The following is a 13,762-nucleotide window of genomic DNA, read 5'->3' on the forward strand; positions in this document are numbered from 1 at the left end:
GACATCGAGTAGAGGGATGCCCAAGATGAGGCAGAAGCAGAGAGCTCACCCACACTATCTGGGAAATCTACAGCCATGAGACAAACACACATTTTTGATGTGTGGGTAGTTGAAATCACACATAGGGTATATAGGTACCAAATGAGCATTGTAACACAGCTGTCCACTCAACTCATACACATGGAGGGACAGGCAAAATCTCTCACATTATTCCACATTACCTTGACCCAAGATGCTGTTATAGGCCATCCACCTTGTGGACATTTTCGGACATGCAGGCCTATCAATCGGATCACTTTAAATGGTAGCATGACAGAGAGGGACCCATAGACTGTGAATGCTATATTCACCTGTATTGTCTTGTACACATCAAAATGTACACTGCATAGAACTGTCCACGTATGTAGTCCAATAGGGTAATTGTGCTGATCATAAATCAATCCATCCAGGGCACATTGCCTCGCATGCTGACGTATGGTTGCCCAACCCGTGAAGAATGTTACACATCAATCAATCAGGCCATGTTGCCTCAGGTGCTTCCCTATTGTTGCCCAACTGGGGCAGGGTGCTGCACATCAATCAATCCAAGGCAGGCTACTTGAGGCAATCCAGGGTATCTACACTCCTTTGATGTGGCATTCCGTGTGTCTCTTGCCTGTGCGTGGTAATTGGTATATTGGTGAACTGTAAGGAAGGCATGGTATCAAAGACAGATACAAGTGACCACAGTTCAAGGGTGTTTATTGAATTTTAACAAGGGGGTAATAAATTCCTATCTAAACCTAAATTTACAGATGGGAGCAAGCTACCTACGACCATCAAATAATAATAATTCAGTCCTAGTGGAGTCTTGTCAAAATAAAAGGGGCCTATACTAAACAAACCTATTGCCAATCCTTACTGCTAAACATACATAGTGAGGGGTAGTGTTCATGAAAAAGAAAGAAGCGTTCACAAAATGATATTTCAGGATCCTCAGGCCGTTGGCCTCCCTTCCCCACGGTTTCAGCATGGGACAAGGCGGTTCATTTGAGCAAAGCACACACTATGGCTTCTTATGCTTTTCCAAGGTCTCTTGATTCAGAGGGCCTGGTGTACAAGAACAAAATAAACACAAATTTTCTCTCCTCTTTCGAGTGTTCAATTCGGGTGTTCCCCTGAGCCGGGTTCAGATGCCTTTTTATATCACAGTCAATATTGTGGATCCCCCCTCAGCTGGGCTCAGATCCCCATGTTCCCATGTTTAGAGAATACCCCTCCTCAGGTGACTCACGTTTCACCACGGATCCCCTTCAGCCAGGCTCAGATCCTTTCTCCATCACAATTAATCTCCCTCAGCCGGGCTCAGATCAATTGTAGCACGCATTGAACTATCTAAGACTTTCAAATGTGCACAAGATTTAGCTTGACCCATTGCAGGACCACTTCAATCTCAAGTTTCCCCTTTCAATAGTTGCCAGTTAATTGGATACCTGACAGAGGTCTTCGAGTGAGCACCCATGTGGCGCTGGACAACTCTGTCTATGGTGTCTTATTTGGCCTCCCAAAGTTCAATCAATCTTCTGTTTTTCAATTTTATTTGCGTTGTTCATCACATACTTTTCACACGCTATTCTCTTTAGATTTCTTAATACAATGTTGCTGCTTGCAAGCTTGGTTCTAACGTAGGCTCATTTGGTATCAGTCTCTCCAACGCACCGGCTATGCTGTGTTTACTGACACTGTTTTTTTGTAGGAGTCAAGGACAGCACCACGGAAGCAACCGCTCCTCCCCACCTTGGTTATCGATGCAGGAGAGCCCTGGGTACCTCTGACACACAATGAGGGTTTGTTCAGCTTTAGTTTCTGGTCTTAGGTTTCTTACTTTACAAGGTTTGCAAAAGTAACGGTCTGTAAAGGTCAAGGGCACGTCCCTCCTTGCAAACCTCTCTGGTCTTGCCATCTTTCTCCTTGTATTAAACTGCCATCTTGGAACCGCTGTTTACTCGCGTGCTTTGCCTCACTCAGAGTGTGCTTTCGTGCTCCACCTTTTATCTGTGTGGGGAAGTGTGATGGAAGTTAGGTGTGTGTAATGATCAGTAATTGCCTGAGGTTGCTTGACCCTTGTTTTGTTACATGTCAGGTATACGGCTCTGGTGTTAGTCTGGCGAAAGTGGGCGGGGGTGTTGAGTTCCTAGGTATCCTACCTGGTAGGATCGGGAAAGGGTGTTACAAGGAAGGGGATACCTTGTCTCACCTTCTGGTGTCCCACTTCCACTCCCCAAAGATCCCTCATCCAGGTGATCCTCCCACACTGGTCCACCCCAGGTACTGGATACAAACGTGATGGCCAATCCTGGCGACCTGGATGACAGATCCCCAGGGACTAGCAGGTGGGACACCTTCAGGTTTCTCGCAGAACCATGTCAAGACTGGTTACAGATACCATCACCTCCATGCAGGTGTTGCCAGTGTGTCACATGTGTCACCTGGTGGTGGTGTTGGTTTTGCATTGCTCCTTGTATGTGATGGTGTCCTCACCGATAAGTCAGGCTTGACTAATGTGATGACAGTGCCTGTTTTGGCTATAACAATATTTGTTGTACTGACTGGTTGTGCTGGTCCAGCACTGTGGCCACCCTATCCTTCAAATGATTTATGACCTTAAGACACCATACACAGTCGGCATGTAGGTTCTACTGCAGGAATTCCATGGCAGACATGGCTTGCGTGACAACCCTTTTAGATGAGAGAAGTGTGGTATTCTAGTGATGAAATCGCCTTCTCCCTTCCACAGCCTGCCTGTATTCTTCCTTTGATTGCTCCAGCATGGTCATGAGTACTGCAGTGTCAGTTGAGGAACTAATTTATTGAGACGTGGATGTGATTCTGTATACTGAGGAGATGCCAATGTTGTCCAATAGGGGTGGTGTATGCTGGGAGACGCACACTGTTATTTTAGTGGTAAGCCAAGTGTCATCAGCTTTTGTTCATGCCTAAGCAGATAGTCACCTGCCTGTCACTGCTGTAGCACATCCTCCTTTGCCTGCACGTATATGGCGTGGAGAGCTTTCACCTGGTTTACAGAACTGAGTTGCCAGCCTGTGACCCTTTCAGTACTCCCTGTTACCCGCTGTGAGGCTCCCCTGGCCAGCACCTGACCCATCTCTCCTTCAAAGCACTTGCATTTTACTCTTTTAAATGTGGGTGGCAGTAGTAATGGCTGTGTTGTCCGTGACAGTGATTTTCCTGGCAATCTTCTAGCCAAGATATCTTTCTTGCTTTGTTCCAGATGTGTCTTGCAAGCTGCTACCTGCTAGGACAGAGATGGGGACAGAGTTGACACAAATTGGTAGCATTTTATGTGATCAGTATAACTGTTTCTACCCACACCTGTTGCCGCCCAAAATTGTATTGTTGTTTCATCCTGCTATGCAATGTCAGATGTGGAATAATCTTTCGGGGTATGTTTCAGGATGTCACAATCTGTGCAAGTGCTCTTCTCCTTGTCATCACTTTGTATGTGAGCACTTCCACTTTACAGATGCATAGGTCTGATTGTGTTGTATGTGTGGGTGTGTATATGGTCGTTGTAAGGTGAGTCACTGGTGTGTTTATCTGGTGTGTCTACCTGTGATGCACCTGTAGGGAATGGAGGCATGAGGCCTGAATGCTATATATGCTGGTCAAGGTTGCATCTCTACCTCAGCCTTTAATGCTCTCCATTTCTATTATGGTCTGCGCTTTCTGATCTCAGGCTTTCCAGATGGTGGTATCTAACCCCCCTGGCAAGTGCTGTCCTTTGACTGTGGGCCTTTGAAATCTGCTTGCACAGTGAGCACTTTAAATAATTCCAGCACATGTGTGTGTCTTCCTTGACTCGTTGAACGGTGGACATTGGAAGACACTACAATGGCTACCCACATGCCCATCTTTTGTTGCCAGTGGGTATATGGTCCTCTGTTCATAGGAGCCTTATCTCCATAGTTACCATCTTCTCTACAACCACATCAATTTCTGTATTCATGAAGCAGGGTGAATGGACTTGCTTCTGACTCTAGAGGTGTGCTCTGGTTTCTCGACAACCTTTCCTCTTGCTGGCATTTTCATAAATAGTATTGCCCTGGTGCAGGTGGATTTTGTGGCGTGAGTCCTGTTGTCTGGTGGCACACATTTTCTGCCGGTGTAGACTCCAAAGAAGGAAGAGGTCCATTGTCACTTCCGCTGGTATACAGTCTTTTAGGGAGAATTCTCATTTCTGTGCTAATTCCCTTTAACCTTAGAGATCCCCAGCTCTTTTGCTGGACTTTAGGAACTTTCATTTTAACCCTGGAGAGTGTGAGCCCCTTTTCTCACTCTCTCATGTATTTTGATCCGATTTGGATTATGTGTTTCCTTTGTTTTTGGAGTCTGACCAATTCCATAGGCATCTACTTTTTGTATGGTGTCACAAATCACCTTCAGTGCAGTGTCACAGAGAAATCCTTTAGATTTCTCCTAAGGTTTAAATACCTTTTCTTGGGTGTACTAGAGTTTCCAAGAATAGTAAAGTGAAACTGACTTTATTACCTTTTCTCTTTGTAAGTCCAGCACATCTTATGAGGAGTGCTGGGGGGTTACTTAGTAGCCCCTTTTCCTACTTACTCATGAAACATATGTTATGTTATCCTTACTACTTCAACTGGATGGTGGCAGTGTTTTATTTAATTGTCCTACCATTGTGTTTCTCTACCGCAGGAGGCTGAATCCTCAGCTTCAGTAAAGCACCCAAGGGTGACCATTGTGACAAAATGGCCCAGTCTTCTTTTTTTGCCATTTCTTGTTTTTAGGCCTTTCTTGGGTATTACTCTGCATGCCAAACCAGGTTTAAGCCCTTTGTTAATTTTGCCTTTGGCGGGCTTCAGTACTGAAACCCGCATCTGGCTCCAGTGTGTCTGGAAGGTCAGGAAGTGAGGGAGGTGCCCGAAACTCCCCTCTCCTTTGTCTCCATGGTTACCTGAATGCACTCAATCCTGATTGGCTGGCTGGCTGTGCTTGCAGGACAGCCACCCTGCTGTGTGAGTGACAGCTAGGTTGTGCATGAATGGGAGAACCTGCTTAAAATTCGAGGCTTCTTGGACTGAAGACAGGGTTGACCACTGGGAAGCACAACCCGACGAAAAAACTGTAAACAAAGTTTGATGCATCCTCCTGGACCATTGAACTGCCCGGTGAAGCCCTGCTGCTGTGCTGAAACTCCTTTTTCTGATCAACAAGAGAAGCTCCTGAAAGGACGACTTCTTTCCTTGGGTTAGTGGGACCAACTAACCACGAGACGAACTTGACTGGAAGACCTTCCCCAACTGGCTGTACTTCTTTGTTGCTGCTGGAACCAAGTGCCAGAGGTCGAGAACTCTGTAGTTGAGTGCAATGTCTGTAAGCTGGCCAAAAGCTCCAGGAGTCTCCTGAAGATATGATATGATATTTGAATTATAGCGAGCCTATACACAAGTGTTTCAAGCACAGCGAGGCAAGGTAGGGATACAAGACAATGATCTTACTAGGCCCAGTGACATTGAGATTGCGCAAGTGCAGGGGAGAGGAAAAGGGGAAAGTGCAAGGGGCAGGGAAGGAGTGGAAAGTGCTGAACACAGTATCAGAAAAACAACACATAGTGCAGCCAGCAGGTGGCAAGTGCAAGAGCTAAGCTCAGACAATGGGTGTCTAATAAGTGCAGGTAACGAGACTGTAGGATAACAGATACAGACCCAAGTACAAGGGTTGCTAGGAGGCAGTGCGGATATGCAGCTCAGTGAACAGGGATTTTGGCCAGAATTCAGAGTCTAACCAGGTGCCCAGTGCAGTAACAGACAGAGATCAGCAAGGGAGAGTAAGAGAGAAGGCAGAAGCAAAGAGGACGGTCTTAAGGTGCTACCGGAACCAGAGATGGTTCTCCTCAAGTTTCAGAGAGGCAGGGAGGCTGTTCCAGAGGGAGGCCTCAGCCGAAGAAAGAGATCTGCCCCCAACTCATTGCTTGGAGAAGCAACTAACCCTGAGGTGTTGGCGGTGGAGGAGTGAAGATCTCAAGTAGGAAGGTATTTATGAAGGGAGAGTTGAAGGTTTTTTGACTCAGACCCCAGAAGGCCTTGTGGACATTGCAGAGGGTCTTGAACTTAGTCATTGCAGCCACTGGGAGAAAATTAAGAGATTTCAGTGCTGGAGAGATATGATCCCTGGGCTTGAGGTCAAGGACACATCTAGCAGTCCTGTTCTGGATGAGTTGGAGAGGGCGGAGAGTAGAAGCATGCAGATTTAGAAAGAGGCAGTTTCAGTAGTCCAGCCTAGAGAGAACCACGGCTCTAGAGATGATGAGTTTCTGGGGGAAGGTGAAGAAAGGAAGAATACCTCTGAGGAGGTGCAGCTGGTAGTTTGACTTCTTAGAGATGTCAGAGATGTGAGGGGAGAAGGAAAGTGTGGAGTCGAAGATGACCCCAAGGTTCACATATGGCAGCAGGAAGAGGGCCAAGGGAGGCTGGCCAGAGAGTGATAGGAAAGGATGTTGCAGGTGTACCGATGAGGAGGATCTCAGTCATACTGGCATTAAGGCAGAGGTTGTTGGCAGCATACAATTCCTGGATTGCAGACCTAAAGTCAGAGATGAGAGACAGATGAGAGAGGGTGAAGAAGTGGCAGAGGAGAGTCTGAAAACAAGCTGTCATCTGCATAGCACTGAAAGTTGGAGCAGAGAGTAGCAATGCGGTGGGCGAGAGGTGCAGGTATTGGTTGCAAAGCCAGGGAGAACCCTGGGGAACACCACAGGTGGAGAGTGAGAACGAGGAAAGGAAGGACCCAAGTTGGACCTGGGAGAGTCTGTTGGAGAGGAAAGAGGTCCGCCATGCCAGGGCCTGATCAATGATACCCAGCTCATCACAGAGGCAATTGAACAGGATGACATGGTTGAGTGTGTCAAAGGCAGACGAGAGATCGAGTAAGATGAGGACAGAGGAGCGATTAGAATCAAGGTGGAGAGCAGGTCTTCACGGATGTTAAGGAGAGCAGGGTCCGTGCTTCTGGCTGCTCTGAAGCCAGATTTATGGTCATGGAGACAACCAACAGAATCATTGTGGAGGTTGAGCTGGGAGATGACCAGCTTTTACAGGGGTTTGCACAGGAAAGGAGTGATGGAGATTGCACAATAGTTAGCCAGACAGGAGGGTTGGCTGAGGGTTTTTTGAGAAGAGGGTGCACAAGAGAGTGCTTTGGGGGAGGGGAAGGCTTCAGTGGTGAAGGAGTAATTGCAGAAGTCGGCCAGCGCAGGGGCGAGGGTAGCAATATGGTCCTTGATTGTTTTTTTGAAGAACAGGGAAGAAGCCATTTTGATGAGACTTTCATAGGTCAGACTTGTCCAGGAATCTCGTCAGGGGAGAACCGAGGAAAGGAAGATCAAGTCTACTCCCCCATCAAGACGGTTGGAGCTGGGCGTGAAAGGGATCTTTTAGCCATCAGGGAGTAGAGTGTCAAAACTCGTGACAGAGCTGGCCATGAACCATGTCTCAGTGAGACCGAGGACATCAAGGTTGAGGTCTTCCAGGAGGCAGCAGATGTCAGAGGAGTGTTTGACAGTTGAGCGAGAGTTAAGAGTGGCGAGGTGGAGAAGGTTGCCATCCTTGAAAGACTTCTGGGGAGAAGTAAAAATCCAAGGTGCTCCCTCGGGAGATGTGGAAGGAGCCTGAGAGTGGGCAGAAGAGGTAGGAGGAGAGGGCAAGGTAGCTGAGGAGGAGGAAGAGGGTGCCATAGAGATGGCAGAGGGTGGAGGCAAGGAAGCCAGAGAAGGGACAGTAGGAGAGGAAAGGAAATTGATAAGGTGCAGGAAGCGTCTATCAAATAGGAGGAGGTTGGCCTGGGGGACTTGGACCAAGATGGTGCGATTCAGGTAAACATAAATGATGACCTTAGAAGAGTGGAAGGAGGCGAGGAGGGCCTCCCACCAGGTGCCACTATTAATGGGCGAGAAAGGAGAAAGCACATATGAAGAGTACATAGGTCTGGCGAAGGAATGACAAAGAGGATGTCAGTGTGGGTCTGTCTGGAGAAAGCGCTGCTGTAGGTGTCAGTCATAGGAAGACCAGGGTTAGAGACCACAATATCTTTTTTGAACTTCTTCCTACCAGACATAGTGTGAAGGGTAGAAGTCAATGGAGAAACAGTTGGAGAAGAAAGGAGAAACAGAGAGCACCATAGGTGATGAGTAGGAAGGGGAAGAGGAGAGAGGGGGGTCAGTGGATAGGGAGTGAGAGAAGGGCGAAAGGGGGGTGCAAGCAGAAGAGGTGGAACAAGACAGGAACAGCACGCCAGAGTAGCACTATGCTGTCACTGGGCCAGCCAAAAACAAAATTAGCAAATAGGGTGAAACACAGTACAGCCACTGGGCACAGCTAAATTCGATGTTTAACAAACTGGGTGAACACAGTACAGCCACTAGGCACAGCTAGATTCGAAATTAGCGAACTGGGTGAAGCACAGTACAGCCACTGGGCACAGCTAGATTCAAAATTAGCAAACAGGCTGAAACACAGTACAGCTAATGGGCACAGCTAGATTCGAAATGAGCAAACTGGGTGAACACAGTAAAGCCACTGGGCACAGCTAGATTCAAAATTAGCAAACAGGGTGAAACACATTACAGTAACAACAAACAGGGTTACGTTGTTGCGGAGAAGGCAAAAAAGAGAGAGCACGGACAAGCCGTTGGTTTCCTTTTAACCGTTAAAAGGAGATTGGACGTGGTAACACAAAAACAACGGTTTTATAGGAAAAAATATTTTATTACTCGATATATCTGAGGTAAAGCTAAAAGTTCATATCCTCAAACTTGAGTGCAAAGTATGGCAAAAAAGTGCGGCAAATCCAACGGCGTAGGTACATCACTGTTCCGAACTGGAGATTGGATTCTGTGGCTGTATGATGATGGTTCAACCTGGGAGAGGTTAACTGTACGTATTCTGTTGTCCTGTGATGTTATTTTTAATAGTTCCCGTAGGTCACAGGAAAGCAGAGAAATTTCTGCGGTTGGAAATGCACAGATAAAAGGGCCAGAAGGCCGGGGTGATGAGGTGAAGCTCAAGTAAAAAGGCACACTCTTTTCATCTGGGTGCGCGCAGGAATAGTTGTTATGTGGCAATATCTTATCCCTTTCCGTATAGATATTTGGTATTGGTCATGAGAGCCTTCATGACCTGTGGGGTCGACCGGTTTCGATGGCACTCGTAATTGGGGCCATATTCATCAGGACCATAATTCAGCGGAGGGAAGATGAATCCGAGAGTTTCAGAAATGTCTGAAAGCGGGGCCAGGTTACTCCTGTAGAGATACAGAAAAGAGGGGGGGTTTTGGAGAGAGGAGACAGTGGCATGAGAATTCTGGCCATGTCGAAGGCTATGGACTACACCTTACACACCAAATGAGAGGATAAATGTGGGTAAGAAAACAATCTAATTGCGGTGAAAAAGTACAAAACTATCATTGGTGCCTGGTCCCCGGTGTCTAAAAACAATCCTATCAGCAAGTGGAAAGGGGGGGGGGGGGAGGTGCACTGGAGTGGGGGGGACACAGGTACAAAAGGGAAGTGCTCAGTGAAAATCAGGGAAAAAGGAGCCAATGGTACCTCTGTGCACAATGTGTGCTGGAGGAGGTTGTACTGATGTAGACTGGCTGGTGGCTCTGAAATGTAAGACAAGAGAGTCTGTAAACAGACTGCTAAAGGACAAGTTGTTGCAACAAGCGCAAGTTAAAAAGATTCAAAGCAGCCGGTGGGCTGGTGAGAGTTGCATGTGCAATCAGAGCGCTGACTGCTCAGAAAGGCTGGTGGCTGTACCTGTGTCTTATCGTGGAGGCGTCTGTCGTAGAGGCGTCCGACTCGCTCGGTGCTGCTGCTCGAAATGAGCGCGTTGCTGTGTCGCGGTCCACCGCCTCTAAAAACAAGGATACAGCGCGCGCCCGCCTGGCGTCAGGGTGACGTCGGCGGGTGTCAAGGCAACATCCCAACAGGAGCGGTGTGTGTTAACACGAAAAACCTGCTCAATCGCCCATAGACAAGGCTTACAACACGGCTCGAAGGTGCCGAAGCTGTGAGGGACAGGGGGAACTCCTGATCCAGTGGGCTGAAGGGAAAGGGGGGGGAAGGGAAGGGAGGGGAAGGGGGGGGGAGGGGTGGAGTGGATGAGGAAAGGAGGTAAGGGGGGGAACCCGAGCAAGGGAGATGCAGAGGGGCGGTGTATGTATACACGAATAACATGCTCAATCGCCCATAGACAAGGCTTACAACACGGCTCGAAGGTGCCGAAGCTGTGAGGGACAGGGGGAAACTCCTGATCCAGTGGGCTGAAGGGAAAGGGGGGGAGGGGTGGAGTGGATGAGGAAAGGAGGGAAGGGGGGGAGGGGGGGGAGAACCCGAGCAAGGGAGATACAGAGGGGCGGGGGAATGCTCACTTGGATGACTTGGAGCACAGGTGCTAGGGACTGGGAACACGGTGGAAGCGTCCTGTGGGTGATGTAGGGACAAAGCCAAACTACACCAACACCGCTAGGTCATGCCACTGGATGTTCTCATTCAATCCTTTAGAGCACGTGTTGAGGCCAAGGAAACATCCCAGCACTACTCCCTCATTGATTGTCAATCAGTCCACACATATATTGACTAGAGCTGAACAAGAAATCCTACAAAAGGGTCTATCCTTTATCCCTACAGCACGGTATGATCCATTCCAAACAAGAGTTGAATGTACACAACTGATGCGCAAAATAAGACTGAAGCAGTATTTCGCCAATGAGACAATTGAGACTACTGATGCAACGGGCTTACGCCCACCCTCACAGTTTTTTCCAAGTCATCCAGCCCACTGGATCAGGAGTTTCCCCCTGTCCCTCACAGCTTCGGCACCTTCGAGCCGTGTTGTAAGCCTTGTCTATGGGCGATTGAGCATGTTATTCGTGTATACATACACCGCCCCTCTGCATCTCCCTTGCTCGGGTTCCCCCCCTTACCTCCTTTCCTCATCCACTCCACCCCTCCCCCCCCTTCCCCTCCCTTCCCTTCCCCCCCCTTTCCCTTCAGCCCACTGGATCAGGAGTTCCCCCTGTCCCTCACAGCTTCGGCACCTTCGAGCCGTGTTGTAAGCCTTGTCTATGGGCGATTGAGCAGGTTTTTCGTGTTAACACACACCGCTCCTGTTGGGATGTTGCCTTGACACCCGCCGACATCACCCTGACGCCAGGCGGGCGCGCGCTGTATCCTTGTTTTTAGAGGCGGTGGACCGCGACACAGCAACGCGCTCATTTCGAGCAGCAGCACCGAGCGAGTCAGACGCCTCTACGACAGACGCCTCCACGATAAGACACAGGTACAGCCACCAGCCTTTCTGAGCAGTCAGCGCTCTGATTGCACATGCAACTCTCACCAGCCCACCGGCTGCTTTGAATCTTTTTAACTTGCGCTTGTTGCAACAACTTGTCCTTTAGCAGTCTGTTTACAGACTCTCTTGTCTTACATTTCAGAGCCACCAGCCAGTCTACATCAGTACAACCTCCTCCAGCACACATTGTGCACAGAGGTACCATTGGCTCCTTTTTCCCTGATTTTCACTGAGCACTTCCCTTTTGTACCTGTGTCCCCCCCACTCCAGTGCACCTCCCCTTCCCCCCCCCCCCCCCGTTCCACTTGCTGATAGGATTGTTTTTAGACACCGGGGACCAGGCACCAATGATAGTTTTGTACTTTTTCACCGCAATTAGATTGTTTTCTTACCCACATTTATCCTCTCATTTGGTGTGTAAGGTGTAGTACATAGCCTTCGACATGGCCAGAATTCTCATGCCACTGGCCCTCATTACGACCCTTGCGGAAAGCGACTGACCGGAGCGCCACAGCGTAAATAGCGTTTCCGCCATTGCACGAAGGAGCAAAGTGCGGCCCATTCCGTCCCATCGGGCACGAGCACCACGCCACGGCGGAAGTGCAAAGTCCGCGATGGCGGAAATGACCCCAAAACGGCCCACACCGCCGCCGTACGGCGCCCTAGGTGCAATACCGCCACCCCTCTTAGCGGTCACCGCAGTGTGCGCCTACCGGAAAGTACGGTGACCGGAAATATACGGAAACGGAAGTTAAAACATGGGGCCGGAACGGGAAACATCCCGGCGTACACCTATAAAACCACTAAAACCACACAACCACCAAAATCACTACCCTGAAACACACCCCAACCCGTCACCCACCCTAGCGAAACCAAGACAAATGGGAAAAGTAGCGAAGAAAGCGTGCGACCGCAAGCGGCAGGTCCACTTCTCCCGCGAGGAACTCACCGTGCTAACAGAGACCCTCCAGGAGAATGCTGCCGTCGTCTTCTCCACGCAAATGACCAGAACGGCACTTGCAAACAAGAAGACCATATGGGCTCTGGTGGCACAGCGGGTAAGTGCGGTGGGGACCGCACCCCGCACCCCACAGCAATGCCGCAAGCGATGGGACGACCTGCGGATACGCGTCCGCAGCATACTCTCTGCCAACCGCAACATTGCCACAGCCACCGGGGGAGGTCCTGAATCACCCATCAAGTTGACCCCCTGGGAAGAAATCTGTGCCTCCACCATCGGAATGGAGAGCATAGAGGGAGTCGGAGGGATGGAGAAAGGAGTGCAGACATCCGAAGATTCAGGTAGGTGTACCAGATAAAACAATGCCAAATCCACACAGTCCATCCATGTGAAGTACCATGCGTCCACATAGTGCAACAGAAACACATGTCCAGGAGAACGGCCACACACATCGGCCTGATAGCGCACGTTAAAACCCACAATAAATACATAAATAATTAAAAACCCCTAATACACGCACTACACGTGCAGCAGGCACACCCTAACTGCAGGCTGCCAAACAACTGCACCCTCACTCCACACACAAATCAAAGCACCTCCAAGGACCCGACCCAAATCACCCTCAGGTACCACCCCAGAGCATGTGATACAATGCCATTCCAATTCCCACAGACCCATCATTAACCCTCGCCCTCCTTTACTCCACCACAGGGTCCGATCCAAACGACGAGCTACAGGACACCCCTACCAGCACACCTGCAAAGAGGGCCAAGACCAACGGCCAGAGACCCTCCACCTCAGCTGCACGCATCAAGACACGGCAGCAGCACAAATCAGGTGGCAGCACAGAGGAGGGAACATCAACAGGCACCCCAGCAGCCAGCATGCCCACAACACCACCACCACAGGTCCCCCCAATGGATGCCACAGAAGGCACTGCCTCTGGTGGCAGCAGCACCATAGGTGACACCCCATTGATGGCAGCATGCTCCGACACAGAAGACGGGGATGTCGAAGTCAGATCCATCCATGACCTGTCCCAATCCCCCTGTCTGTCCCATCCCGTACAACATGAGGATACCACGCAGGGGCACCCACAAGACAACGACTGGCCATCCCCCACAAGCCCTGTGGCAAGGCAACATGAGGACAACAGCCCCTCTGTGACACCCCCGCAAATGGGCATGGCCCAGCAGAGGCAACAGTCCCTCGACAAGTTAATCGTGCCACAGCAGCAAATGGCCACGCTCCTCAAGGACCATGCCGATGAATGTGGGGGCACTAAGGCAGACATAGAAACATCAACTGAGACACTTAGGGCAGAAATGGAGAGAGGCACAGAGACGCTAAGGGCACAAATGGAGGGTAGCACCGAGAGCCTGAGAGTCCAAATGGAGAGAAGCACCGAGAGCCTGAGGGGGGAACTGCATGC

General features: G+C 49.6%; 1 protein-coding gene across 2 annotated transcripts in view; it reads left to right on the forward strand.

The window, feature by feature from the left end:
• The window catches only part of LOC138566773 (cytochrome P450 2G1-like), an 899,512-nt gene that overhangs the window by 116,724 nt on the left and 769,026 nt on the right, over positions 1-13,762 (forward strand). The gene's annotated exons all lie outside the window — the stretch shown is intronic.

The sequence above is a fragment of the Ambystoma mexicanum genome, chromosome 2p, assembly GCF_040938575.1.
Source record: "Ambystoma mexicanum isolate Mex_15411 chromosome 2p, UKY_AmexF1_1, whole genome shotgun sequence".
Taxonomy (NCBI): domain Eukaryota; kingdom Metazoa; phylum Chordata; class Amphibia; order Caudata; family Ambystomatidae; genus Ambystoma; species Ambystoma mexicanum.